The sequence below is a fragment of the Canis lupus genome, chromosome 34 (genome assembly GCF_011100685.1).
Source record: "Canis lupus familiaris isolate Mischka breed German Shepherd chromosome 34, alternate assembly UU_Cfam_GSD_1.0, whole genome shotgun sequence".
Classification (NCBI taxonomy): Eukaryota; Metazoa; Chordata; class Mammalia; order Carnivora; family Canidae; genus Canis; species Canis lupus.
Window position 1 is genome coordinate 31,465,581 of NC_049255.1, and position 27,332 is coordinate 31,492,912.

The 27,332-nt window shown below is 33.4% G+C and overlaps 2 long non-coding RNA genes across 6 annotated transcripts in view; one reads left to right on the forward strand and one right to left on the reverse strand.

Annotated features, from left to right (window-relative positions):
* LOC102156697 overlaps positions 1-15,904 on the forward strand; it is an 87,612-nt gene extending 71,708 nt beyond the window's left edge. For all 4 annotated transcript variants that reach the window (XR_005383946.1, XR_005383945.1, XR_005383947.1 and 1 more), the window contains 3 exons: positions 7,241-7,375; positions 13,820-13,839; positions 15,579-15,904. This is a non-coding gene — a long non-coding RNA (uncharacterized LOC102156697). The remainder of the gene's footprint in view (positions 1-7,240; positions 7,376-13,819; positions 13,840-15,578) is intronic.
* The window catches only part of LOC111093895, a 44,961-nt gene that overhangs the window by 3,402 nt on the left and 14,227 nt on the right, over positions 1-27,332 (reverse strand). The window contains exons 1-2 of one of the 2 annotated variants that reach the window (XR_005383951.1): positions 6,815-6,873; positions 3,481-3,536 (exon numbers count right to left, since the gene is read on the reverse strand). This is a non-coding gene — a long non-coding RNA (uncharacterized LOC111093895). Of the gene's footprint in view, positions 1-3,480; positions 3,537-6,814; positions 6,874-27,332 lie in introns of those variants that run through there. The other variant, XR_005383949.1, reaches the window with a different exon arrangement.

A 27,332-nucleotide genomic window follows, 5' to 3' on the forward strand; every position in this document is an offset into this window, starting at 1 on the left:
AGACAATTTAAACTCACAAAGTACACTTTTTTAAACACATGAAATTTCACATTAAATCAATCAAAAATTTCAAATTCCATAAAGTAGAACACCACGTCTCTAAATATAAAGCAAGAATGTTAAAGCCACAACCTCAACAAAATAGTAGCACACCAAATCCAACAATACGTTAAAAATAATCATTCACCACAATCAAATGGAATTTATTCCTGGGATGCAAGAGTGATTAAATATTTGCAAATTAAGCATTGTGCTATACAACTTCAATAAGAGAAAGAATAAAAACCACATGATCATTTCAATAGATGCAGAAAAAGCCTATGACAAAATACAACAACCATTCACCATAAAAATCCTCAACAAAGTAGGTTTAGAACTAACATACTTCAATATAATAAAGGCCCCTTATGAAAAACCCACAGCTGATATACTTAATGGTGAAAAACTGAAAGCTTTTCCCCTAAGGTCAGGCATAAGACAATGAGGTTTGTTCTCACCACTTTTATTCAACATCTACTGAAAGTCATAGCCACAGAAATCAGACAACAAAAAGAAACAAAAAGCACCAAAAATGGTAACAAATAAGTAAAAATTTATAGAAAAAAGTCTAACAATACTAAATACTGCCACATAGGAAATACCCAACTCCAGCCCACTCCAGCCATCCTCTCCCCCCCAGGGGGTGGGAGGGTGGGGGAAGCTAAGGCTCTTTTGAAGTTCACAGACCAGAGCAAAGGTTTAGTACTTTTTCAGTACCTCATTTAAGCCATATAAAATTATTCTAAATTAGATGCCATCATTGTCCTAATTCCATGCATGAAGCATAGACTACATCATTTGCCGAGATCATCAAGTTTATGAGTAGCTGAGCCAGGCATTGAACCCAGGTCTGTTAGTCTCCAGGGCCAATGCCTATTCCCAAAAGAAGTAATCATTAATTATGGAGTAAACATGCTACAGTGTAGGCCTTGAATTCATAGCAAGCAAAAATCTCGGTAAAATCTAGTAACTTGGTTAGAGTTGATAAAGCAGGGATAAGTTTGAGCAAGTATCCTGAGGTGATGGTAATATTCAAATAAGAGAACGGGGGTCGTATGGGTATTATAACAAGAGAAATAAACTACATGGGAAGAGGCAAAGATCTGTGTTTTAAAATTTACTGAGATAAAAATGAAGTGAGTGTTTTTGAGGAACCAAATTTTGTATTTTATCATATTTTATTCAATTCTAACTTAAATTTAAATAGCCACATGTAGCTGAGGGCTATCCTGTTGAATGGCTCACCTTTAGATATTCATGCCAGTTTTAAAAAGTGGAAAATGAGAACAAAGTAAAACATAAAACATAGTTTTTTTTTTAAAGCTTATGCTTAACTAATTAATACTTTGTATACATAAAATTATAATGACTACAATACAGTATTATTTGTCCAAAATACAGTCTGTATTACCATAAACTTTATTTATGGGTGTTCAGTAAATTTGAGTAGCTTAAGTAGAATTTAAAAGAAAAGACAGGGAGGGACGCCTGAGTGGCTCAGTGGTTGAGAGCCTGCCTTTGGCTCAGGTTGTGGTCCCAGGGTCCCAGGACTGAGTCCCTCATGAGGCTCCCCTTGAGGAGCCTGCTTCTCCCCCTGCCTATGTCTCTGCCTCTCTCTCAGTGTCTCATGAATAAATAAATAAAACATTTTTAAAAAAATAAAAAAAGTGAAAAGAAGACATTTGTAATACATTGTAAGAAAAAAAAAGCTGAGCTTCCTTAAAAGTCAATAGGAAAATGAATGTGTGCAATAAAGCTTATTCTAAATATATTACCTAGATATATTTTCAATTTCAAAGTACACATAAAAATAATTGCACTCAAATTTAATTGCTTCTTTATAATTGTGGAGAAATGTTGGGAACTAATTTCATTTAAAAAACACTAAACCAATAAGTATATCATTATTATGAGTAAGAATTCCAAATTTCTGTGATTTCATTGCAGAGAAAAGGTCATTATAACTAAAATAGAGCATATTTGATTACTGAGTATTATTCTGCTTTTAGCAAAATAGAATTCTGTAAAACTATTGCACAGACAATATTACATTTCCCATGTATCTATAAATACAATTCTTTCCTTATTTATTCCTTGACCTATGCATTTTATTTTTACTGAATAAATCTAATTTCTTTTAAGTGTGATTATTCATTTCTGAGTCTTTGAACCATTTTGTACTATTTGTAAAAAATTGCCTTTGTTTCTTATTTTCTCCAACATTTAAATTTTGTTTACTAAAAAATGATGTCTAGTGAAACATTAGTGAAACATTTGTCTTTTTATTTGGATGGTAATCTTACAGCTTTTCAAATCTTTAAAACATCAGAATTTTCATGCCATCCTCGGATAATTTTTCTAATTCTAGTACTTTTGCAATCTTCTGAAGGGGGAAAAAAAAAGAAAACAAAGCAAAGACTTCCAACATCCGAACAAAAATAAAATTGTTTTGGTAACTTTTCCTCCAAGATAAGGTTGTTCCTTAGGGTTGTGCAAGGAGTCCTGCATAATTTTATACAGTAAATAACTTCAGAGAACATTAAAAATAACTTTCTCACTGTTGCAGTAGATTAATTATAAAGAGAGAAGATGAGTGCAGGCCAATAAAGCATAACTTATTAAAGAATAGATTTGGCAACATATTTCTGTCTGTGGCTTCAATATACACTTATTTTCAGAATTTGGATTATTTTAAATTTAAAATAAAAATTCCTGATGATGATTATTTTTGAGTAACAGTTGACACACACAAACCATATTTCACATGAAATAAACTTTTTGCAGTTTTTCAGGCCGTAAAGTTTCTTATAATGAGGAGAATGGCTTAGAGTCGGGTTTAATGATGTCCAGAATTCATTGTTCTTAAAGAGATTAATGTTCATTTGTTATATTAAAAAATGAGTTCCTTCAAATTTAATTATGATAATTTTTTTCTGGAAATTAGTTTGGCTTTTAACTTGAAACATACTATCTAATAATTATGTTATAAATTTATTTTATATATGGCATAAAATAACTTCAATTATATATGCTATGTCACATATAGAACATTCTATTATATGATTATATATTATATACTTATATATTATTTATATATTATACATTATATATCATATATCCATATGGTTGGCCTTAGTTTTGCCTTTAAAATGGAGGTTTTAATCTTCCAGACTTCTCCTCATAATTTTATTAATTAAATATATATTATATCATGCATATTCATCATTCTTAAATCCATTATATGTAGGTATGGTTGATATTTATGATTATATTTATAACTATATGTAAAAATATATTTATAATTATAATACACTAGAAGTACTTAGAAAACCAGAAAGAGAGAAGGAAAAATAATGATCTTTTCACCATGAGATTTCTTTTACTCCTGCTCAGACCTCTACTGTTAAGGTGCATTTGTCTAAGCATTATAATGTTGCTCACCTTTCCATAGCACATTCTTTTGTCTTCTATTGGAATTGATCATCATGCTTCATGTACTGGATAAGGAAACAAAATAAAAACAAAAAGTCCTTTACTCCCTCTTATAAAGCAACTCAGTTACAAGTGTGCCAACTGCTCCTTAGAGTTGACAATGGAGAAACTCACTATACTACTTAAGATTCTAGGAGATAGTGTAGAGCTTTTTCAACTAAATAAATGCTTTCTTGGCATATCACTTTACTATTTAGTATGCAATGGAATTAGACATGGAAAACATCTTATAATGTTTTAACCAATGAGACGTACATGCTTTTTTATAATATATTAAATCATCACAAAGGAAATCATGGATTTATCTGTTACTTCCAAAGTTGTGATTCTTCCGTACTACTTTCCACTGTTCTCTAGCCCGTGTTCTTCACCTTGGAAAGACAACAGCCTATTTACTTTTAATATCTCCTGCTCATTCCTAACTCAAAATGATTATTTCTATCATTGCCTACCCCAAAATGTGTTTATTCTTTTAATCTTTATATTAATGTTCATACTTAGCCATCAGCTGCCAATAGAAGGTTTCTGTCCTGATTTATTTTTTCCAGCCTCCTCTGGCTAACATTAACGTCTCATTCCCTGAGCTCTGTGATACTCCTTTGTGTTACAACAAACGCACATAAAAACCTGTTTCTCTGAATTGGTTTTATATATACAGAAAGCAAGCCCTACATCCAATTTAGAAAATGAAAATTCTTCAGTGCTTAAAAACAATAGACTACACACACGAATGGGATCAATAAGTACCTATGGAGTGAAGGTACATGGCATTCAAATTAGAGAAACAGAGAAACGGATTCTTTTTTCTTTGTCAATTGTGAATATAGAGATAGCTTAGGTTTTGTCTACTTCTGAATGCACCATTGCCACTGGGACTAGTGCATTCTAATTTCCATGCTTATGATACTTAATATGTTGCTTCTAAATGGATGTAACATTTCACTATACATGCCATCATTAGATTGCTTTTATCTTAAATGGAAAGAATATTTTATTTTTGAATTTTAAAAGGCCATTTTTCCCTTAACCAACTAAACCACATCCTGTTCAAGTAATTTTATTTCCAGATCCTTCTACTGGAAATTGAATTAATTGAAGCACTGCTCTTTTATAATGTATGATAGGCTTGGAAGAAAGGCTGCAACTTTACTGCAGTTAGAGAAAAAAAATCTATAAATGAATCAGTGGCAGCTTCCCCAGCCAAATATAGCTGTATGTCTTTTAAAATTTTAGTGAAGATTAAAACTTTGTCATTTCAGTGTATCAGTCAATTTAACATGTAGAATAATGTTCTTTGGTGAATGATGCAGGCTAATGATATAATAACTGGAAGAATGTAATGACAAATGCCAGGGATAGAAGCTATCCTTCTCTGAATGATTTTTTTTCTTTTTAAAATGTAAAGAGTCTTATAAACAGAGGCTTCTGGATATTGTTCCGTGATAACTAGCTAATAAGAGTAGCCTCATCTGTAAACCGGGAATGCTGATACTTTGTTTTAATAGGTGTTAAAGTTAAAAATACTTTGTTCAGTAGGTGTTCAATAATGCAAATAACTCCTTATTTTCACTATTTTTGTACTAAAGCTAAACTGATATTGCAATTACGTTAATGCATCTAAAAACTAAGCTTCAATAAGAAACACAAGTGAATTATACCTTGACTAACTAGAACATACCCCAAATTCATTTAAATCCTTTTAATTTGATGCATCTATCAAGTGTATGTGTGATGTATCTATCAGGGGTGTGTGTGTGTGTGTGTGTGTGTGTGTGTACAGAGAGGATTCTAACTGTGCACAAATGCTGACAATTGATATTTTTATTGAACCTATGTATCCATTTAATAAGTTTGTTCTGTGATATCAAACTGCTGCACTTCTCAACATTTCTCACCTAACATGTTCTGAGTTCCTGGTGTACACAGACACTTAGTTACTGAATGACAGACTGCAAAATCATTAAGTTGGAATGTTTTCTCATTACAGCAGAAAAAAACAATTAATGTTGACTAATATGTCACAAAATACATACTTTTGGAGGCCAGTGGGGATAAAATGTTAAAAATGATTCTATGCCTGAAGATGCAACTTTCTTTTTCTCCCTTTACCTTTACAAACTGCATTCCTCTCACTCTGTTTTATTTTACTGTAATTCTCTTGCTGTGCTGCTCATCAATTCCTCTCTCATGCTTTCACCTTCCTCCTTTCATTGCCGATAGATTTTCAATCTTTTACCTGGATTGCTACTCTAGAATTTGACTGAAAATGATGCTCAATATCAGGAACTGAATGAGATTTTTCCTGGAATATCAAAGTGAGATATCCAAATGGCTACTGGATTTCCATATATCTTTGGGTACCCAAAATAGTGCTTTAGATTTTTTGCCGCAAAGAACAGAGTGTCCTTTTCCATTGAAAAATTATCTGTTCCTTATGTCATTAAGTTTTATTACTATAATGTACTTTACCTGTGACAACTGCAAAGGACCCCAAAGGAGAATGTAATTGAACCACAATGTGACTCTCTACTTACTCCTCTCACCTTGGGAAGTCATGCTATGTGATAGTTATTTATGTTGATTACTAATGCAATGCAAGGCATACACAATCTAAATGCCTAATACAGGACCTAGTACTGTGACTCAGTCAACATGAAATGAATGCAAGATGATCATATCTTTCAATTGTCTTTGAATAAAAATGAAAGGATAGAAGCACTAAGGAAACATAGATACAATTTAATTCGAATTATTGTTAAGTGCAACATAAGTGGGTATGGTAGATTTCTACATTACCCAAAGATATAAATTTGTACCTGAAAGATGATAAACTTTCCAATATCTAAATTAAGCGAAAAATATGGGGTGGAAAGTTGTGTAAGGAGCTACCTCTGTCTAATATTGCCTTTGAATACACGAGAGAGCATGGGAAACATATACTAAACAAAAAGTTCTTGTGTGTACGTGTTTATGTCATAAGCCAAACTCCTGTTCAGCATTTTGCATTTGAAAATGTCTTGTTGATTGTCATATTTAGAGATCTTGAGAAGGGAGGAACACTAGAAAAACATAGCATGTTCTTCCTCTTTGCAATTTGATGTAACAATTAAAAATAAAAAACTCTTGTAATTCAGAGGGATTCATAGTAAAGAGCATATTATAAATGAGATCAAATAATAAGAAAATGGTTGGTGATGAAGAGATATCAGAAGACTTGAGAAGCTTATGACACCCAAAGACGCAGCTGGTAACTCTCTAGAACACTGCTATAAACTCTCATTACCCCCAGAGTGATGACAATTGTTCATGCTTTACACAGCTGTTTGGATTGCCAGAGCAGCTGTTACCTGCAAAAGAATATTTGAAGAGATTAGTCTCCTGTAGACCATCCAATAACCTCCTTAAAGAGTGAGATGTAGTGGACGAGTAATGCAGCAACAAAAGCAGAAACGACGTTAGGTCTGAGGTGTCAATTGAAGAAACGTTGGTAATTCATGCGGATTAATGTTCGATTTCTCAAACTTGTCTCTCAAGCTACTTAAGTGATTTCTCTAATCAATTTTTTACTTCAATTACAGGAAGAATGACTTTGGCAAATTTATAATTAATTATGATTTGGCATCTTAGGCAGATAAGTTGTCTTAATTACTTGCTATTGCCCTGATAACTCTTACACTGAACACTGATTTCTTTTTTTTTTTTTTTTTAGGTTTTGTGAAAGAAATAAAATAATCTCTGCAAAAATTATTTTATCTGAGACTTTAGAAATATTTTTTCCTCGCTTCAGTTAATTTTTAAACCTTTAGCATTGAACAGATGTTCATGATCTGCTGAAAATTCATTGGTAATTATCCACCTGTCATGGAACTCTGTTTTGAAGAGACTGTAAATGGCTAATTGTTACTGACAACAGTATTTCGTTTTCTTATTTAGAATCTGTAGACATTGAGTTTGCTTGAATGGTACTAATGACGTTCAAAACACTGTATCAGATCCAGAGAATTGTGTTGTTCCCTGTGCCCTATCATTTTATGTGAATTAGATCTTTTTTAAAGCCTTTTCCTTCTATTTTATTATTTTTACTAGAAGTAGCAACAAAATATCAGTTCATGCAAGAGCACTACTTCCGATCTCTTTAATAAGGTAAGTGTGTAAGAGTATTTTCTGAAGGCTTTTCCACAGGCATATTCAATTGCTGTAGCCTTTTCAATCTTGTCCATAAAGGATGAAATGGCCAAACAATGAAGAGGTATTTGTCACTATAATCTGAAAAGATGGCAGTTGGAAAAATTTAAAATAAAGCTGGCTTTTAAGGGACTGAGTTGGCTTTTTATGAAGACAGTGTAAGATTAAATGTATTTCTTATTTTCTCACAAAAATTTTGTTACCATGATCACATTTTTGCCATGAAATATCTAATATATTTGTTCCATATTTGTATTTTGTAGCTAATCTTTTTCTTCATAGTGCAGAGTCTATAACATTTAAAGTAAATATCCAGTAATAGTGACATACTATAATCCCTTTAACAGATGATCTTTTATAAGGCATGAGTACATCTATATATAGTATTTCTTGTAAAATGTAGACATGTAATTGCTTTCAACAGAGACATTCTGAAATGTAGATATGAAAATGTATTTTATTTTTAAAAACAGTGTTGATGACATTAATTCTACAAAAAACAACACTTTTAAAGGTGGTTAAACAGTTTTGCAGAGTGGATTTGCTAAGAAGGCTTAAAATTGGATTCATATGATTACTTTATTGTAAAATAGACTTGTTTAGGGATAATGAAGTATTAATACTGCATTTAACATTTCTACAATGGCTAGTCTTGACTAGGAAATGGAATACAAAGAGGGATAGAAAATAGAGACAGCCTAAGAAAATTATGCTGTCTATATATTTGACTTGAATTTCTAGATATTCTTACTTTTTTACAGGTTTTGCTGACTCATTTGTCTTCAGGGAAAATAATTCTTTTTTAAGACTTTTTATTAAATTCTAGTTAGTTAACATACAGCATAATATTAATTGTAAGTGTAAAATTTAGTGATTCATCACTTCCACACAACTCCCAGTGCTCATCACAAGTGTTCTCCTTAATCCCCATCACCTCTTTCACCCATCACCCCACCCACCTCCCCTCTGGAATCAGTTTGTTCACTGTAGTTAAGAGTCTGTTTCTTGGTTTGCCTTTCTCTTTCTCTTTTTTAATATTTTCCCCTCTGCTCATTTTGTTTTGTTCCTTAAATTCCACACATGAGTGAAACCAGAGGATATTTGCCTTTCTCTGACTGATTTATTTTGCTTATCATAGTACTCTCTAGCTCAATCCCTGTTGTTGCAAATGGCTAGTATTTGTTTGTGGCTGAGTAATAGTCCATTTTATATATACTACTTTTCTTTACCCATTCATCAGTAAAGAGACATTTGGATATTTCGTTAATTTGGCTATTGTTGATAATACTGTTATAAACACTGGGTTGCATGTATACCTTTGAATTAGCATTTTTGTATTCCTGTCTAATTGCTGGACCATAAGGTATTTCTATTTTTAACCTTTTGAGGAACCTCCATACTGTTTTCTAGAGTGGTCGCACCAGTTTGCATTCCCACCAGCAGAAGAGAGTTCCCCTTTCTCCACATCATCACTATCACCTGCCGTTTCCTGTGTTCTTGATTTTAGCCATTCTGACAGGTGTAAGATGATATCTCATTGTAGTTTAGATTTGTATTTCCCCGATGATGAGTGACGTTGTCCATTTTTTGTGTGTCTGAGGGACATCCGTATATCTTTTTTGGAAAAATGTCCATTCATATATGCTGCCCATTTTTTTAAAACTGTGTATTAGTTTTTTTTTTTTTTTTTGGTGTTGAGTTCTAGAAGTCTTTTATAGATCTTGGATACTAACCCTTTATTGGATATGTCATTTACAAGTATCTTCCCTCATTCTACAGGTTGCCTGTTAGTTTTGTTGTTTTCTTCACTCTGTGCAGAGGCTTTTTATCTGATGTAGTCCTAATAGTTTACTTTTGCTCGTGTTTCCCTTGCCTCATGAGACCATTATCTAGTATGAAATTGCTATAGCTTAGGTCAAAGAGGTTATTGCCTGTATTTTCTTTTAGGATTTTGATGGTTTCATGTCTTACATTTAGGTCTTTAATCCATTTTTAATCTATTTTTTCTGTATGGTGTAAGAAAGTGAAAGTTTCATTTTTTGCATGCTGCTGTCCAGTTTTCCCAAAACCATTTGTTCAAGAGACTGTCTTTTTTCCCGTTGATATTCTTTCATTCCTTGTCTAAGATTAATGGAACCTGTAGTTTTGGCTTCATTTCTGGATTTTCTTTCCTGTTCAATTGATCCATGTGTCTATTTTTGTGCCAGTACCATACTGTCTTGATGACTACAGCTTTGTAATATAGCATGAAGTCTGGAATTGTGATGTCTCCAGCTTTGCTTTGCTTTTTCAAGGTTTCTTTGGCTCTTTGGAGCCTTTTGTGGTTCCCTACAAATTTTAGCATTGTTTGTTCTAGCCCTGTGAAAAATGCTGGTGGTATTTTGATAGAAATTGTATTAAATGTGTACATTGCCTTAGGCATTATAGACATTTTAACAATACATGTTTTTTTCTGATCCATGAGCATGGAATGTCTTTCCATTTCTTTGTGTCCTCTTTGATTTATTTCATCAGCATTTTACAGTTTTCAGAGTATAGGTCTCTCACCTCCGTGGTTAGGTTTATTCCTAGGTATCTTATTGTTTTTGGTGCCATTGTAAATGAGACTGATTCCTTTATTTCTGTTTCTGCTGCTTCATTATTGATGTATAGAAATGCCACAGATTTCTGTATGTTGATTTTGTGTCCTGTGGCTTTACTGTATTTATGTATCCATTCTAGGAATTTTTTGGTGGCTCTCTGAGTTTTCTACATAAAGTATCATGTCTGCAAATAGTGAAAGGGTGACTTCTTCCTTGCTGATTTGGATGCCTTTTATTTCTTCTTGTTGTCTTATTGTTATGGCTGGGACTTCCAGTGCTATGTCAAATAACAGTGGTAAAAGGGGACATCCCTGTCTTTTTCCTGAACATAGAGGAAAAGCTCTCAGTTTTTCCCCACTGAATATGATGTTAGTTGTGGGTTTTTCAAATATGGTTTTTAGGATGTTGATGAATGTTCCCTTTAAACCTACTTCGTTGAAGGTTTTTGTCATGGATGGATATTGTGCTTTGTCAAATACTTTTTCACCTATTGAAATGATCATATGATCCTTATCCTTTCTTTTAATAATGTAGTATATATGTTGATTGATTTGTCAATATTGAGCCACCCTTTGCCTCTTAGGAATAAATTCCACTTGATCATGGTGAATGATTCTTTTAGTGTAATCTTGGATTTAATTTACTAGTATTTTATAAGAATTTCTGCATCCATGTTCATTAGGGAAGGTGACCTATAGTTTTTTGTTTGTTTGTTTGTTTGTTTGTTTTGTTTTTTGTTTTGTTTTTGTGGAATATTTTTCTGGTTTCAGTATCATGGTGATGCTGGTCTAATAGAATGATTTGGAAATTTTTCTTCTTCTATTTTTTGGAATAGTATGAGAAGAACAGGTATTAACTCTAAATGTTTGGTAGAATTTATCTGGCCCTAGACTTCTGTTTTCTGGGGGATTTTTTTTTTTTTTTTATTGGTGATTAACTTTCTTTGCTGTTTATCAGTCTATTCAAGTTTTCTATTTCTTCCTATTTCAGTTTTGGTAATGTATATTTTTCCAGGCATTTATCCAATTTCTTCCAGGTTGTCCAATTTATTGGCATTTAGTTTTTCATAATATTCTCTTATAATTGTTTGTATTTCTATGGTGTTGGTTGCTAATTTTCCTCTCCCATTTGTGATAATATTTGAAAATAATCTTTTTTCACTTAATTCTAGGTTCAAGTCCAACGTTTGAAAATGTAAATAAAACTATTTACTTTTTCATTTAAAATATGTCCTCTTTACTATGCTTTCATTAGTCTACCAAATGTTTTATATATAGTTAATTATTTAATTTTCATAGCAACCATAAAATAGCTATCATATTATTTGGTTGTTTAATATCTAGTTTTTGCAGTAAATCTGCATATGCCGAAAAGCATAAATGTTAAGTGTAAAATTTAATGAATTCAGACAAATGTAATCAATAATCATCAATAGTCAATAATCCTCTCAGAATATATACAATAGTGTGATCACTTGCTTTCTGCCTATAGAACTTCCTTTAGTATTTCTTATAAGACAATTTTGCCACCAACAAATTCTCTCAATTTTTATTTATCTAGGAAAGTTTTTATTTTCTAGATTTAGGATAGTTGATTGACAGCTTTTTTTCTTTGAGCATTTTAAATATATTATCCCACTCTTTCAGCCTGCATTATTTCTTCTTGGGTTTCCCTTGTAATAACTGGTGATTAGAGTACATTTTTTTTCATTGAAGTATTGATCTGTTCCAATATTAGAGAAAACTATGGATAGCTTGGCTTTCTTGAGAGTTGTTTCTCTCCTTCTCAGATGAGGATAGGGCTCAAGGCCAAGTTTGTTGTAATTTTTAACTTATGGGAAACTCTACTGTATGAAAGAAATGGTCTTATTGTATTGTGACAGGCAGAAACACAGAATAAAAACTCCCAGTTTTAAAACTCACTATTTATTGATCCTGCTTAATTTTTATTTTGATTTCTTTTGATTTAATTAATTTACTTTTCTTTATACCACTTCTGCCACTAACTTATGTTTTCTGTCCACTAAAGGTCTCTGAAGAATACTTTCTAGCTCCAACTTTTTGTTTCCAGGTGTCTTCTACACTTCAGTCAGAATTATCTTTCTGTTATAAATATTTGAAAATATTTACCCCCACTTAAAAATTTTGGAATAAGTTCTATTGCCCTTTTGACAAAAATCAAACCAATTTACTGTTTTACAGGTTTTCCAATTTCTGATTCCTTCCATTTCTTTTCTTTCATATTTTGACTCTCTTCTTCACACTCTAAGCCCTAGCTAAGCTGTATTCATTTCTTGAACACATCATATTTCTATTCACCTCTGAGCTTTTGTATCCCTTTCTTCTGCACGGAAATAAACCTCAACTCTCCTTTTTCTAACCTGTCCTGTGCCAGCTTCGTCACTCTTTCTGAGTAGTTTTTTGTATATTATTCCCATCCTAGGAGCTCACATAAAGCATCATTTTCTTGCTAAAGCATTCATCTGTGGAGAAAACCCTTGGACCTTGTACACTGCTGTTTACAGCAGCTACCCACAGTGTGTAAAACAATATTAAACCATTTCTTAAATAATATCTCCAAATATATTGCTGTGTTAAATCTTTGAAGAATAATTGTACATAAAATATATTGAAAAAATGCACACCTGAGAACAGACGCTATACATATATATGTATATTTAAATCTAGTAGAATTTACCAAAGTGTGATTCATACAAAATGATGACTCACAATTCCAAATTACTTGTAATTCAATTAAGTTACATTCTCATGTAGAAAGTATAAAATATATATGAGGAATATGGTACATTTGCATTGTCCTTTAATTATAAGAATATTACTATAATTACGTTTTTATCTTGAAAATCAAGAAACCTTTTGAATGTCTTTGATTGAAGAATTACTAAAAATAAGTGGCAATATACATGACTGTTTTAGCTATTTATCAGAAACCTCTTATTTTTCCTCTTCATTTCTATGTCAGGCAATTTTATTGACTTCCCTATTTTTTATCACTTCTTTTTTATGGCAGTCTGTGAGATTCTTCTTGACTAGCCAGGATAATTATGCATTTTATATACTGGTAAGGTTATTTAAAACAAAATCAATGAGGTCATATTCAGTGGAATACTTTCAGAACAAATTTGTGGGTAAATTTATTTTTTCAATAGAAGTTTTTACTTTGTGGAAGAAATAAGATTCATAGTTATATTCAGAGAAACATCTCTTAGAATTACCCACTTATTTTTCCAGATTTGTAGAAACAAATAAGGTAGAGAATCTCAATAATTTCCTATAATCAGGTGAAATCATGCCAATCTTATGATGGATAAATAAATCAATGAAAATACATGGTGTGTAATCACTAGGTGTTTATGTGAATAAATTTGTTTGCCACAACAGACATTAAAGAAACTGCAAGGATTATAATCCTGTATTTCAACATTACTTTATTTAAAATAAAACAGTAATATTTGTTGTTGTTGCTAAGGATATTAACAAAACATCTTATTTTCCTTTCAGCATATTCATTACACCCAAAGGTGAGTTCATTTTCCCCAAAACTAGTTTTCCTCCTCTATTATGAATCTTGATTAATGCTATTTTCACTCACATCTAACAAACTCAACTTCTCTTCTCTCTTTTCTAATTCAATAAATTATTGGATCCTTTCTACAGTATCATATTAATAATCTTGATTGGTTTCATTACTTCTTTATCTCCTCTCCACCTTCATCCAATCCTTTCTAGGATTTTCTTAACTTTCTAGTTTCTTTCTAATTTCTTTCTTTTTCTCTAGTTTCTCCTTAACTTCTGCCAATAGATTTTTACCAAAATATTTTATTATTTTTTCACATTGCTACTAGAGTAAGCCTCTAAATCTTGTCACTTTTCCTCTTATAATTTTCAACGACTCCCTACCGCCATCAAGATAAAATCTAATTTCCTTAGCATAACTTGAATAGATATTTGACTATTTGTATAAACTGCTTACTAATAAAAAATGTTTTAATAAAGAAAAAAAGAAGATTTACTTGTGTATAATGGACCAAAAGAGGCATGTTACCTTCTCCTTACATTCTCTAACATATCTCGTACCTTTGGTTTCATGGTAGGGTGATTTTTACAGTCTGCTTTAGAGGATCTATTCTACTTCACAATAGATATGGTAATAGATATAACACAATTGTCTTAAATTGTGCCCTGACTGGTACAGGTTCTTATTTTTAGAATTAAAAAAAATCAAAAGTGTATAGTTTTTCTGCTCAGGTCTGTCTCAGTGCATCACCCGAACACACAAGGTTTAGCTGGCTACTGGATCCAACCTTCTATTGTGTGCCTGTTTCTGAATTAGTAACTCATTCTTCCTCAGAGCATCGACCTAAGAAGTGGAATTTATTCATTGTTGGTTAATTTTCTGATTTATCCCAGAAGGCTGTATTCTTAGTGTGGGACTTATTTCTTATACACTCAACTTTACTTGCATAATGAAATTATCTTATGAAATTTTGGAAATGGAATATTCTTCTAGTTGATATTAGCTGACCAGATTGAGAATCCAAATTTTTCTTACTGTTATACCTCATTTGTATCATAGGAACATGGGTTAGTTTCTAATTCAATTCAAGTTTTCCTACAGGAATAACAAAAATATGTGTAGGGAGGTGGGAAAGGGATCTCTAGAACTCCTAAAATCTCAATCCTTTGCAGATTATTTTTGTTAATTTATTAACATTTTAACTTATTTTACTAAAATTATCTATTTTGTCATAGATTTTCTCATATAATGGTGGTCATTTTATTTTTTATAGTGTATTATCACATCTAAATTACAAAGGAGTAATATTAAAATAAAAGTATTCACTAAAATTATGTCAAAAATTCTCATTCATATAAACAACAATCTGTTTCAAATGAAATTTACATAGTTTGGTTACTATGTTATGTTTTGTAGCTGAAGCTGACTCTTCATATGGCAGTAATGTATATATGCACCTTCCAATTATTTGGTTGTCAATTTTTTGTTTATGCAATTACAGATACATTTTCTAATGAAATTTAGATATACATTATTTCAAACCTTGTGGAAAAAAACATATAATTGATATATGGCACAGAATTTCAAATGTACTGTGATGGATATTCTCCAAAGTTAGCTGCTAAAAATTCTTCACTTCCTTGTGTTTACATGCTCTGCGTCCCATCAAGAAAAGGATTTAGTTTCTTATTTTCTTTTATCTGGATTGAACTCAGAGTGACACTGTTTCTATTCTTTGACTAGGTGGTATGAGGTCTGGTTGCTTCTACTTGATGACCATCTATACTGCTAGAGAAGAGAGACCAGAGAATCAAGGCTCATAGTCAGCTTCAACTGCTGGTCAAATGCATGAGTCCTTCCTGGATACCATGTTCCAGGCATGTTCCAAGTTGAATTCAGCCTCATGCACGGGCAAGACAAGTCATGTAGTGACTGCATGAATTCTTGACCCACAGAATAATGAGAAATATATCTCATAGTTTGAAGACTCTGAGTTTGAGGGAAGTTTGTCATAGAAATATAAATACATAATAAAACGCATAATGAGGCTATATTGTCTCTGTAATTCATAGGCTGATTATGTTCTTTATTTTCTCTTTAATTGAGATAATTGGAAAGAGAATGAAAAGTAATCTAATGTATATTCTTTAGAAGTGTTTCCTATATCTTTTTTATTTCTACCTGGCTTTGTGTTGTTTGTACAATTTGCTTCCCCCTGGAAGGTATATCCTTCATGTTCATTTTTAATTTCTATGCGTTCTTACAGATTAACAGAGTCTATCTCTCAACAATTATTTTCTTAATTTATCTCAGTGAATCATTCCCTCTTTCCCCTATCCTGTATGTTCAAAGATGGGAATTTTCAAACTTCTGTGTTTTGCTTTACATCTTTGCCAGCTGTTGCCCAGGCTAAGCAATTAGGCCTGTCTCTTCCATATTCTATGGCAGGAATCAAGTGACTATATGATAAAACCTTTTGAGAAGATTGCTTTCTCACTGTTCCTGATAGCCTATGAGTGCACAAAATATACAAAATCAAACTACAAACTGTAGGGTTTCTGACAATATTGGAAAGAAACAACTCTGTAGAAATATACAGCATTTTTCAGAATAATTTCATTAGTCATTTTGTTACCAGTATTCTGCAGGTGGAAACTTTCTTCTTTCAATCCCATTGTGAAAATTCAATTATATAGATATATTTGTACATACACATAGTATGTATCCTTTTCACAAAATTAGAAAGAAAAAAATTAGAAAGAAAAGACAAATAACTAAATGTTGACCTATTGTTGTCTCCCTAGATTTTTTGTTAGTTTGCCTTCTTAATTTCTATTGTTGCTTAACTGTTGACACAACAATTACTTATTTATAATAACCATTTTACTATATGCAGGTGATTGATAAGCCAAGTAAATGTTACTGTTGAATGGGATAGGACTTTTGTACTTACCTGTATAGGACTTCTGTGGTCTGAAATCACATAATTTTTATAAGGCAAATTTTTGGGGGGCCTATTAGGATCCATTATATTAGACTCTCCTGGGTGCAGCCCAGGAGTAGCACCTAGGACTAACTAGCTCCCTCAAGTGACTACATGCACATGAAAGTTTCAGCACAATTGTTCTATAGACTCTTGTAGAAAGGGGACATTGTCATATTAGTTTAGCTACACTTAGGTATCAGAAAAATAAAAATAAAATGACAGAAGTAATATCTTTGATGAGGGTAAAGAAGAAAATCAAGTGTCTGCTTTATTTTCCAAATCATGAAGTTGTCATATAGATATGAATAGTAGTGTCAGTTTTATGATATATTTATCAGGGAGAATTAGAGTTTTTTAATGTTTTATTTATTTATTCAAGAGAGAGAGCAAGAATGAGAGAGAGAGAGAGAGAGAGCAAAAGAGAGAGAGAGAGAATACATGAACAGAGGGAAGGGGCAGAAGGTGAGGGAGAAGTAACTCCCCACTGAGTAGGGAGCCTGATGCAGAGCTTGATCCCAGGACTCCAGGACCCAGGGGCCTAGGATCATGACCTGAGTCAAAGGCAGATGCTTAACTGACTGAGCCACCCAGGCACCTCCATTGTTTTTAAAGATACTGGATTAATAGTGCATCACCTATATTTATTAAAAATTCATATAAAGCCTTTATAACCTATTAGAAATTAGGCTTTCCTCTTATTTTCTTTAGTTACTATTTTTTTCTATTTAATAATTTATTTCACAAACTGTATCCTAAAATTTTCCTGTTGAGGTTTTTTTTTCAAGTAATTAGAGTTACACTGGCAATGATATTGGCAAACTTTAGATTAGTTTTATATTCACTTCTCATGTTTTCTTAGATTTGAGAATGACAACCATTTCATAAGTTTTTTAGTACCTCTCCAAAAATACCATTTCCATGTTTGATACACTGTTTTATCTGACACTTCTTAGAATTCATTACAATCTATAGCCTCTAAATGAAATGCTGTTTTCTACTACCCAAGCAATGTATCTGTATACAGTCAGTCAAGGTTGACCAGACAGTCAAGGTTGATCTGTTGTACAAGGATAAGAGAACCAACAGTAATACTGAGGTATCTAGGATCATAAATATCCAAATACTGTTAACAGTAGTCCTCCTGATACTTCAACTTGGATGGTAACAATATCCAGAATAAGAGAGAGGAGCTACTCAATGGTAGGCATGGACATTGGTAGAAGGATGCAGGTGGGAAGATATTGCTACCTCCATCTCTCATTCTTGTGCCTCCCATTGGTCAAAGTCAACCATATATCAGAAGGAAAAAGGAGTCTGAATGATAAAGTTTATAGAGAACTTCCCAGGGTACAGAACAGGTAAGAAGGTAGAGGAATATGAATTGGAAGAAAAAAAATCAGTGCTTATCGTTTATATAGATAGAAAAGAATCAAGTCAACAAAACCATAGAAAATATAAAAATCTCATCAGCCTCTCTTTATAGGGGGATTTTAATTCAATTATCACCAGGAAATTTCATATAAGATAGCAGGAAAGAGCAGTAGATATTAAATAATTAAATAATTATTGTTACAGCCTTCACTTCTGTACTTTGTTTTAAAGTGTAAGATGATACTACACAGACCTGATACCAGCATTCCATGTCCTCTTACCTCATCCAGCCCTTTGATGTATTGGGAATTTTTACTTGGTGCGCTTTATTGGGACAAGAATAACAAGAGGCAGCCAGAGAATGCCTGTAGGCCTGAGTATAGTCCTACTCACTTCCATTTGTCTCCTTGTAATCAAGATTCTAATAGTTTAACAGTTGGAAGATTTGTCCCTTCAGTTCTTGAATTGAAAGCTTTTGCTGGTTCGATGGCTACAAAACAGCGGATGTGTTGCTTTGCCATAGTTATACGCTACATCTGGAATCACAGCTGTGTTTAGTGTCACTACCTGAATAAGCTTATGATAACCCACAGTTATTATCCAAGACCCAACTGATTTTCGAATGATCAAACAAGCAAATTAAATAAGGATATGATGGGAATTATTTCCCTAGCATCATTCAGATTTTTAGTAATAGCACTAACATCTATAATCTTCTCAAATATATAGTGATGTGTTTGGTTATTATTTTGGTGAGAGATGAGAGGCAGTTTTACCTGGCCCTGCCTACAAAATTAGCCTTGACTATTCTTGTGAGATTTCACTCAGTTGATAAGTATATATCATTATACATTTTGGAATGAGAAAATAACTATAGCTGACTTCTCCAGTCCCACAAAACTATTTGTGAGATATACTGAGACATCTTTCATCTGAGTTTACTAACCACTCTTAACCAGAAGACCATAGTAGCCTTTTGGTTCCCTAGGAAACAGGAAGGTCAGTTCAGAGGCAGAAGGTCTGAGTATTTTCCTTTCCAGCGTAAAGAGTCACTTCAATACTGCTTTTTTTTTTTTTTTTACCACACTGCTCTTTTATTCAATGGAACATCCCCCTTTAATGCAGTGTTGAATCATACACCGAAAAAAAAAAGCCCAGAGAAATTTCTGCAGATAAACCAGTGAAGAGAATGCGCATTATACATTATTGTCAACATAATCACTCCATGAAGAGGAAAGGAGAGAAAAAAAGAAGTAGAACGAAAAACAAGGGGCTCAAACCCCTAGACACTGCAAAACATTGAGATGTTTGGGATTAAAATAAAATTTAAAAAGAAACCTTCCAGGAAGGAGAGGAACAAATGGAATCTGAGGCAGCTCAGGTGCTCAGGGAGCATGGAAAGGACTCACCAGGGTAGCAGACAAGGCCAAGGTGGCTCAGGTGGGCCAACACTCCATTTAGGGGGTGAGCTTAAACTAAAAGGAAGAAATAGAATGTACATTTAGTATTTGCATTACGGACTGCATTCTCAAGGTGATGTGGCCTGCCCCTCAAGGGTATCTCTGTCTCTGAACTGGTTGGCTGCCACAGAATATATGACCAACTATGAGATAATCCAAACATTCCAAAAATAAGGTATTCTGGAATGGGCAGAGTTGAGGAATAAATAGCATGACTTCTCTCTTCTCCCTTTCTCCACTCTCTTGATGGTAATTCCCTTTGATTAACTTTAGCCAAAAGGTAAATGGGAAGGGAACATTGCTGATACAGTCCTCAGAGATCGGCCTCCTAGAAAATAACGAAAGCAGAGAAAGGCAGAGACTAGATAGACAATGGTTCTGAAGGAGTAAAGAGAATAAACAGGAGAAGAGTCAGTATATGTAACCAACTCTCCTCTTAAATGTGAGATGGGGAGTCCACTGCAGTTGAAGAAATGGCTTAGGCAGGCCTTTGTACTTCACAGAACCTCAAACATAAGCCTTAAACAAGTGGGAAAATGATTTAGTCAAATCAATGAGACATTTTACAGACATTGAGGAACATGTGCATCACTTTTCTTTAGAACTGATCAAATTGAATAATATCATGTAATAATTCTGTTAATAAGAGTAATAATACCACATACAATTGAGAATAAAATGTACAGTGGTCCGTGCACAGGTAAAATCTGGACATAACTTAATCCATTTAATTATAACAAAAATTCTGGAAGATCGCTACTTTTAATTCTACAAGAATTCTAAAAAATTACAAGATTTCATGTATAAATTTTATATTTTTCTGCACAGAATTTGCATCATTTTTAGTAAACACACATTCTCAGTACCACTGCAGTAAAAAAAGAGAAAAGAAAGAAAAGAAAAAAAAAGGAAAAGAGAAAAAATACAAGCACTGTTATCCTTTACATTTTAAAAAGAACCTAGTGGTTCAAAGACTCTATCAGAATCAATCTGAGAGACCCTTTCTCTCTCTCTCTTTTACAGTATATCTCAGTTATGCTTTCTCTTCCATATATTTTAACAAACATTCAACAGCACATTTTAAAATCAATCTAAGCTACTGTTGCAGATATTAATAATTCCTCATAATTTATAATATGAAAAGTCACTGATCTCATCTAGATAATCTGGCATGCAAATTTTTTTTAAATGTTTGACTATAATTTAATATAGAGATATGGATTCACATCTTCTACTCAGCTGCTGTCTGTGGGCGTGATTATGGAAGAAAGAGGCATGAAGTGAAACAGAACAGATCTGGCATACACAGTGATTCATGACATGACTCAAAAGTAGGAAGAAACTTATAAATCATTCCCTTTCCTTCTAAAAATAAGCGTTAGCAGATTTTTATTGATGCCATTCTAAGTTCTCCATGTGACAACATCATTATCTAAACTTAGAAGCAATATTCCCACAGGTGAAACAAGGAAAAACTGCAAAATACCTTTGACTGTGTTCAGTTGAACGATCCCAAAAGAATGAATTTATTGGATCCTTAGAGTCTTTTGAAGCAGCAACATCTTTTCTGAGTTCCATGAACTAAAAAAATCGATCCCAGTGAGGACATTCGCTGAGTGCCTGAACTAAGGAATCCCTTAATCGACATTTCTTGAATGCTTCTAATTTCAGTATTGAAGTCACTCCTCAAAACATTTAGATTTGTTCTTGTCAGTGAAGTGGCCCTGACTTTTCTATTAGAACTCCTCACAGATTCATGGAATTACCTTTTTATACAAATCTGTGGCTTAGATCCTTTTTAAAATATTCTTTATCACACTTAGATTATATATATATATATATATATGGATTTATGATGTTTATCTAAAAGTATGTCTATCCATGTTTAAAATTAAATGTTGAATCTATACACCTTCTTGGTTGACAAGGGAACTTAAAAATACTCATAATTCCCTGTTATTCATATTGGCCTAAGCTTATAAGAGTATCTCCCATTCTTGGGGTGTCTGGGTGGCTCAGTCTGTTGGGCCTCATACTATTGATTTTGGCTCAGGTCATGACCTTAGGGTGGTGAGATTGAGCCCCATGCGGGGCTCTGTGCTCAGTGGGGAGTCTGCTTGAAATTCTCTCTCTCCCTCTGCTCCTCTCCCACAACCCCCCATAGGCTCGCTTTCTTTCTTCCTTCCTTCCTTCCTTCCTTTCTTCTTTCTTTCTTTCTTCTTTCTTCTTTCTTCTTTCTTCTTTCTTTCTTTCTTTCTTTCTTTCTTTCTTTCTTTCTTTCTTTCTTTTCTTTCTTTCTTTCTTTCCTTTCTTTCTTTCTTCTTTCTTTTTCTTTCTTTCTTTCTCTCTTTCTCTCTCAAATAAATAAATCTTGAAAAAAAGAATATCTGCCATTATTTTTGAAAAAGATTTTACTTACTTATTTGAGAAAGAGCAAGTGTGAACAAGGGAAGGGGAAGAAAGGGAGAGGGAAAAAGAATCTCAAGAAGACTCCCCACTGAACACAGAGCCCAACGTGGGGCTCAATCTCATGACCTGGAGATCATGACCTGAGCCAAAGCTAAGAGTCCAACACTTAAACTACTGAGCCATCCAGGCACCCCTATCTGCCATTCTTAATATATGTCTTGTCCTCTCTTCAATCAAAGGGGATGTTTCAGTGGTGTCCATTTTTTTCAGAGAACAAGAAGGAGAAGGAGGGAGTGAGGCAATTAACTGTATTTTTAAGGATGTGACGTAGAACTTGTACTCCGTACTCTTGCTCAGTTTGATTGGATTGAATTTAATCATATTGTTACATGCAACTGCAAGGGAGGCTAGAAGGTGCATCACCAGCTCAAAGGCAATGTGCCCTGGTAAAAACTGAAGTGAAGGAAAGGTAGGAAGAGAGAATGGATATTTGGGAAGCCTAAGAAAATCTCTTATACATTGAGCATATGCTGACAGTACATCACTGTTAATCTTTAAATTCTATTTAAAAATAAACATATTCATAGCCTTACCTGTAAAAACTCTGAAGACTGGCCCTTAGAATATGAGTCTGGCCTGCTTTCTGCAACTCTATTACAAACACAGAGAATATCAGATTGAAATAGATAATGTACCTAATCTGCAGGAACTCACTGGATCATGTACTTTGGATGTGAGTTAGATATGTGTTCCAATTTTCTATAAACTTCCCAGAAAAAGTGGAGCAATTTGGATCTTCAGTCATCTGAGACCAGGGCACAGGGTTGGGAATCAAGAGATAAGGATTCTGGTTCTCTTTCTTTCACTTAGGAATTGTGCAACCTTGAAAATCACTTCAGCTCTTTAGATATAACAAAAACATTGAGTGCTTTGGACAAGATTATCTCTATCTCTAAGGGCCATTCCAGCTCTAATAGCCTGTGATTATGACTGTGTGTTTCAGCTTTACCTTCCAGTTTTCCTTTCTTGCCAAAATTCTTTGTTGCCTCCATGTTTCCTTACTTTCTGTTTTACAGGGTTGCTTTGGATCTTCTGTTTTGTGAACCAGAGGAAAAATAGCCTCTTTATACCAATGACATTTACAAAAAAGGCAGGGTACAACTAATTATATCTTCTTTGTATAGGAATGATGAATTTTTCACAGGAATATATTTCATTTCATCACAGAAGCAGGAAGTGTAACGTGATAAGTCATTGTTTTCTGCTCTATTCTGCATTGTTTTTGTTTTTATCATTATCAGCAGCTTACTTATGATGTAGTTAATACTTATTTTGTTGAGTTATTCTTCACTTTGACTTCTCTTTGCATGTTATTTTTAAGTTAAGATTTTTACTGAAATAAGAGGGAGTGTTCAAAATCATTGGTTGTTATAAGCACTATCCTTATACTCCTTCTTCAAATGTTTACTCAAAAACTGATTAATTAATGGATTGTTTCATATAGATTGACTTTTTAACTTTGCATTGGAAGTAACATTGTACTTGTCAGCTTTAGCCTGTGGGGGTGGCCTGCCACCTAACTGGTGGCTCAATTTCTTTGCATCTTAACCTAGGAAAAGAAGGCCATGCGATTTAGCCCTCATCAGTTGGCAGGTAAGTATATATGAGATTACTTCTTGCTATCCCTGCACTGTTCTTGCTCAATCCATCTGACTGCATTTTTTCCCCAGCTGTTCTTCATATACTCTGATGCTACTTCTAGAGCTGTGAGATTTCAAGACAAATCTTCATTTACTTCCATCTAGAGCTGTCAGCGTCTGTATATAAATACAGATGCCAATAAATATTTAATATTATAAAGTTTGCATGGTTCTTATGAGGCCTGAAAGCCAGCACCCTCAGTGCATCCCCCCTGTGCATCTGGGTGAGAGGCCCATCTTGCTGGGTATGCAATGCTACTACCACTTTTTTGTCCTCATTTCACATTACTTTTATTCAGTGGATACAATATTTTTTAATGCTGCTCTTCCATAGACTGAAGTTTAATTTTTCATCTATTTGGACTTTGATCACTTCATCCATTACTTGCTGTTTTAACTGATATCATTCAAGTTTTATTTATTTTTTCTCATTTTCTGCTTTGTGAGCTGAAAACTTACTCTTCTACAAAATAATCATATCCTTTTTCAGAGTCGCAGTCTCAGACATTTTCAGAAAAGCCATCTGCTGCATTTTGGTGATCACATCTTTGTCGATGACATCCTTGTTGTCATATATGATCTACTCGAATAGATATATTTCTGCTTGTTAAATAGTAAACACACTACGGTGTGGGTGTCAAATAAGTTTCTTCCTCCCAGAAGTGACAGCTCTCCTTTTATGATCTAGCTATAGTGATTGACTGAGGAATTAGTTCTCTTGGAGGAAATAAGGGCTGCTGCTGCCCCTGCAACCACCAGAAAGCTGTGTAGACAGTGCCAGATTGAACAGGGCATGATTTACTCAACCACTTGCCTCTACTCTCTTCAGGCAAATGCTTGGTGTCTGCTGCTTGGTTAGATGGTTCCCAGTTTCCAAATCCTAATTGGCTTTAGGGTCTGGTAATGCATATCCTAACTGGTGACCCTGGACAACTGAAAGTCTGATTGGGCTGGAGGTCCAGAAAATAGGAAACCTTTTGTGACGTTTGATTTTACATTGGAACTTAGTACTTGCTCACAAGATGCAAGATAAAAAAAATCCAGAGAAGTCTCTGTTTTGTTTTACAATAAAGCATAGCATATAAAGTATTAATGTAACTGAGGGGGAAAATAATGATTCATTAGGGAGAGGAGATACTTTCAAGAGCAAAATCTCTGAGTTCATCCAAGAGTTGGGATCCAGCTCAGGGCTGGAGGCGTTGCAACCTGGAAATGCACAAGTCCAGTGTATACATCGCAAAGGAAATTGGCAAAGTGGGGACTATGGGTTCCAATACAGTTTCATGTGTTTACTCTTGAGCCTTTGCTTTTTGCTGCTGATTGCCCTTAAATGTCTGACAGTTCTTGGATTTATGTTTCATTTCTAAGGACATGACTATTAGTTGCTATAGATAATTTAAGTATATTTCATTGGGAGAAAAAGAACCCATTGGCTCTAGGGATGTAGATGGAATGTCTACACTGGAGCGCTCCATGAATGGAGTACTGGCAAAGAGCAAGAAGGGCTTCTGCCCCTCTCTACCATTCCTTTATGGTATGAAAGGAAGTGTGCCATGTCAGCCAGTCTGTCTTCACTCTGGGCAACCTGCACAATATATTGTTTAGTACCTTTAGATATGATATGCTCAGTTTCAGTTTTGGGCCAAATCTACTACTTTCCCAAGACAGAGGAATTGGGAGAAGAATCATAACACTCCTGACTTTCCTACAACTAATTCCAAGCAGTCCAACATTGTAACCTTAATGTTGTGTGATAAAATCACTCCACTTTGCTTTCAGAATTGAGACTTTATCTGGTAAGACTTCATCTTAAACACTTCTCTTCCCAATTTTCAACATTTAGCCTCTTAATCTTGCTTTATGTTATTTCAAATGTAAAGATATTGGTTATACTTTTGGGTAGAGACATCCGTATAAGCTTGCAGATTGACCATTTCCCTTTCAAAATCTTGCAATAGCTTTCTAGCCTTCCATTTCTTTAACTCTTCCTCCTGAATGTATTTTAAAAAGTGATTACTTTGATTCATGTTTTGTATCATGACACATTTAATTCATTGAGTTCGTTCACTCACTTTTGTCTTATTTGATTCTTAATTTTGCCAATTCCCTCTCTATATCATAGATATTAAGGCATATTATAAGAAACTTAGTATTGATTTTTGCCTGGACAATAAGACATAATATGAAAATATATTTAATATGTTCATGAATTTTTGCTATTAAAATATGTGCTTAGTTTTATTTTTTAAAATATATTTTGAAAAGCTTGATTCTTTTTATATTTTCTCTTTTTATGTATAAAATAATTTCTAAGAAGCTTCTTCCAAATGAAGCAATTCTTTTTCTTCATTCCCAACAAATTCTAAAAATGGTAACTGTCCCTAGTGTCAGTAGAAGTTTTGCTTGTGTAAACTGCCAAATCAGGTCCCGTGGGTGGAATTTGACAGCTGTATAATGCCATACTGCAAATTTCTCGACAGCTGAGCACAGGAAGAAATTCCATTTGAAGATTTGAAAGTTCAGGATAAATTTAGTTGAGTAGAAGGGAATTTCACAAATTGGAATATACACAGGCTTTTGAAACTGTTTTTGTTTTTTTCCTTTGAAAAGTGTCAATACCATAAATGGTTAAGACCTCAATTTTATATTGCAAAACATATACTGTCCAGCTTCTCTGCCTCCTTGCCTGTCTAATCTTCCAGTTTAGTGGCTGAAATAATTAATAATTTCAATAGCAATTTAAAAAATCCTTTGTGGTCAGAAATTGATTATCTAAGATAATGCCTTTCACTTTTTATATTATTGGAATTTTATATCTTGGAAAAAACATGAAGATAATGTGTATACTCAGTGTTAGAATTAAAGCTTCCATGAGTAACCCCTTTTTGAAATGAACTCTTACAAATTAAATACTCAATTTTCTGGAAGTGCTGAAATCAATTATATCATTCTTTCATTCATTTATTAATTATCAAGCATAAGCTATCTGCCAGGCAATAGCTTAGCAACTAGTCGTCAACTGTAATAGATAGGCTTCTGCTCTAGGATTTTAGTTTATTTCAGTCTACTGAGAGAATCAAGACATTCAATTTTCAAAATAATTCTTAATAAGAATTGTTACTTAGGGATGGAGTATCAGGTTCTTAAAAATCAGATAAAACTTGATTAAAGTGGTAGCACTACCACTTAATATATAATAAACTTATGTATTCAATAATATATTTAAATTTAAAGATAATACTTTTGTGCTTAATAAATAGTAAATATCCAACAAATTTTATCAATTATAATTATCCAGAATCATGAATAATGTGCTATGGGAGTGCAGAAAAGTTATTAGAATAGAGAACCCAGAAATGGCCCCTTAACTCTGTGGTCAACTCATCTTTGACAAAGAAGGAAAGAATACCCAATGGAAAAAAGTCATTTCTCCAAAGACATACAAATGGCCAACAGACACATGAAAAACTGCTCAACATCACTCAGCATCAGGGAAATACAAATCAAAACCTCAAAAAGATACCACCTCACACCAGTCAGAATGCCTAAAATGAACAACTCAGGAAACAAC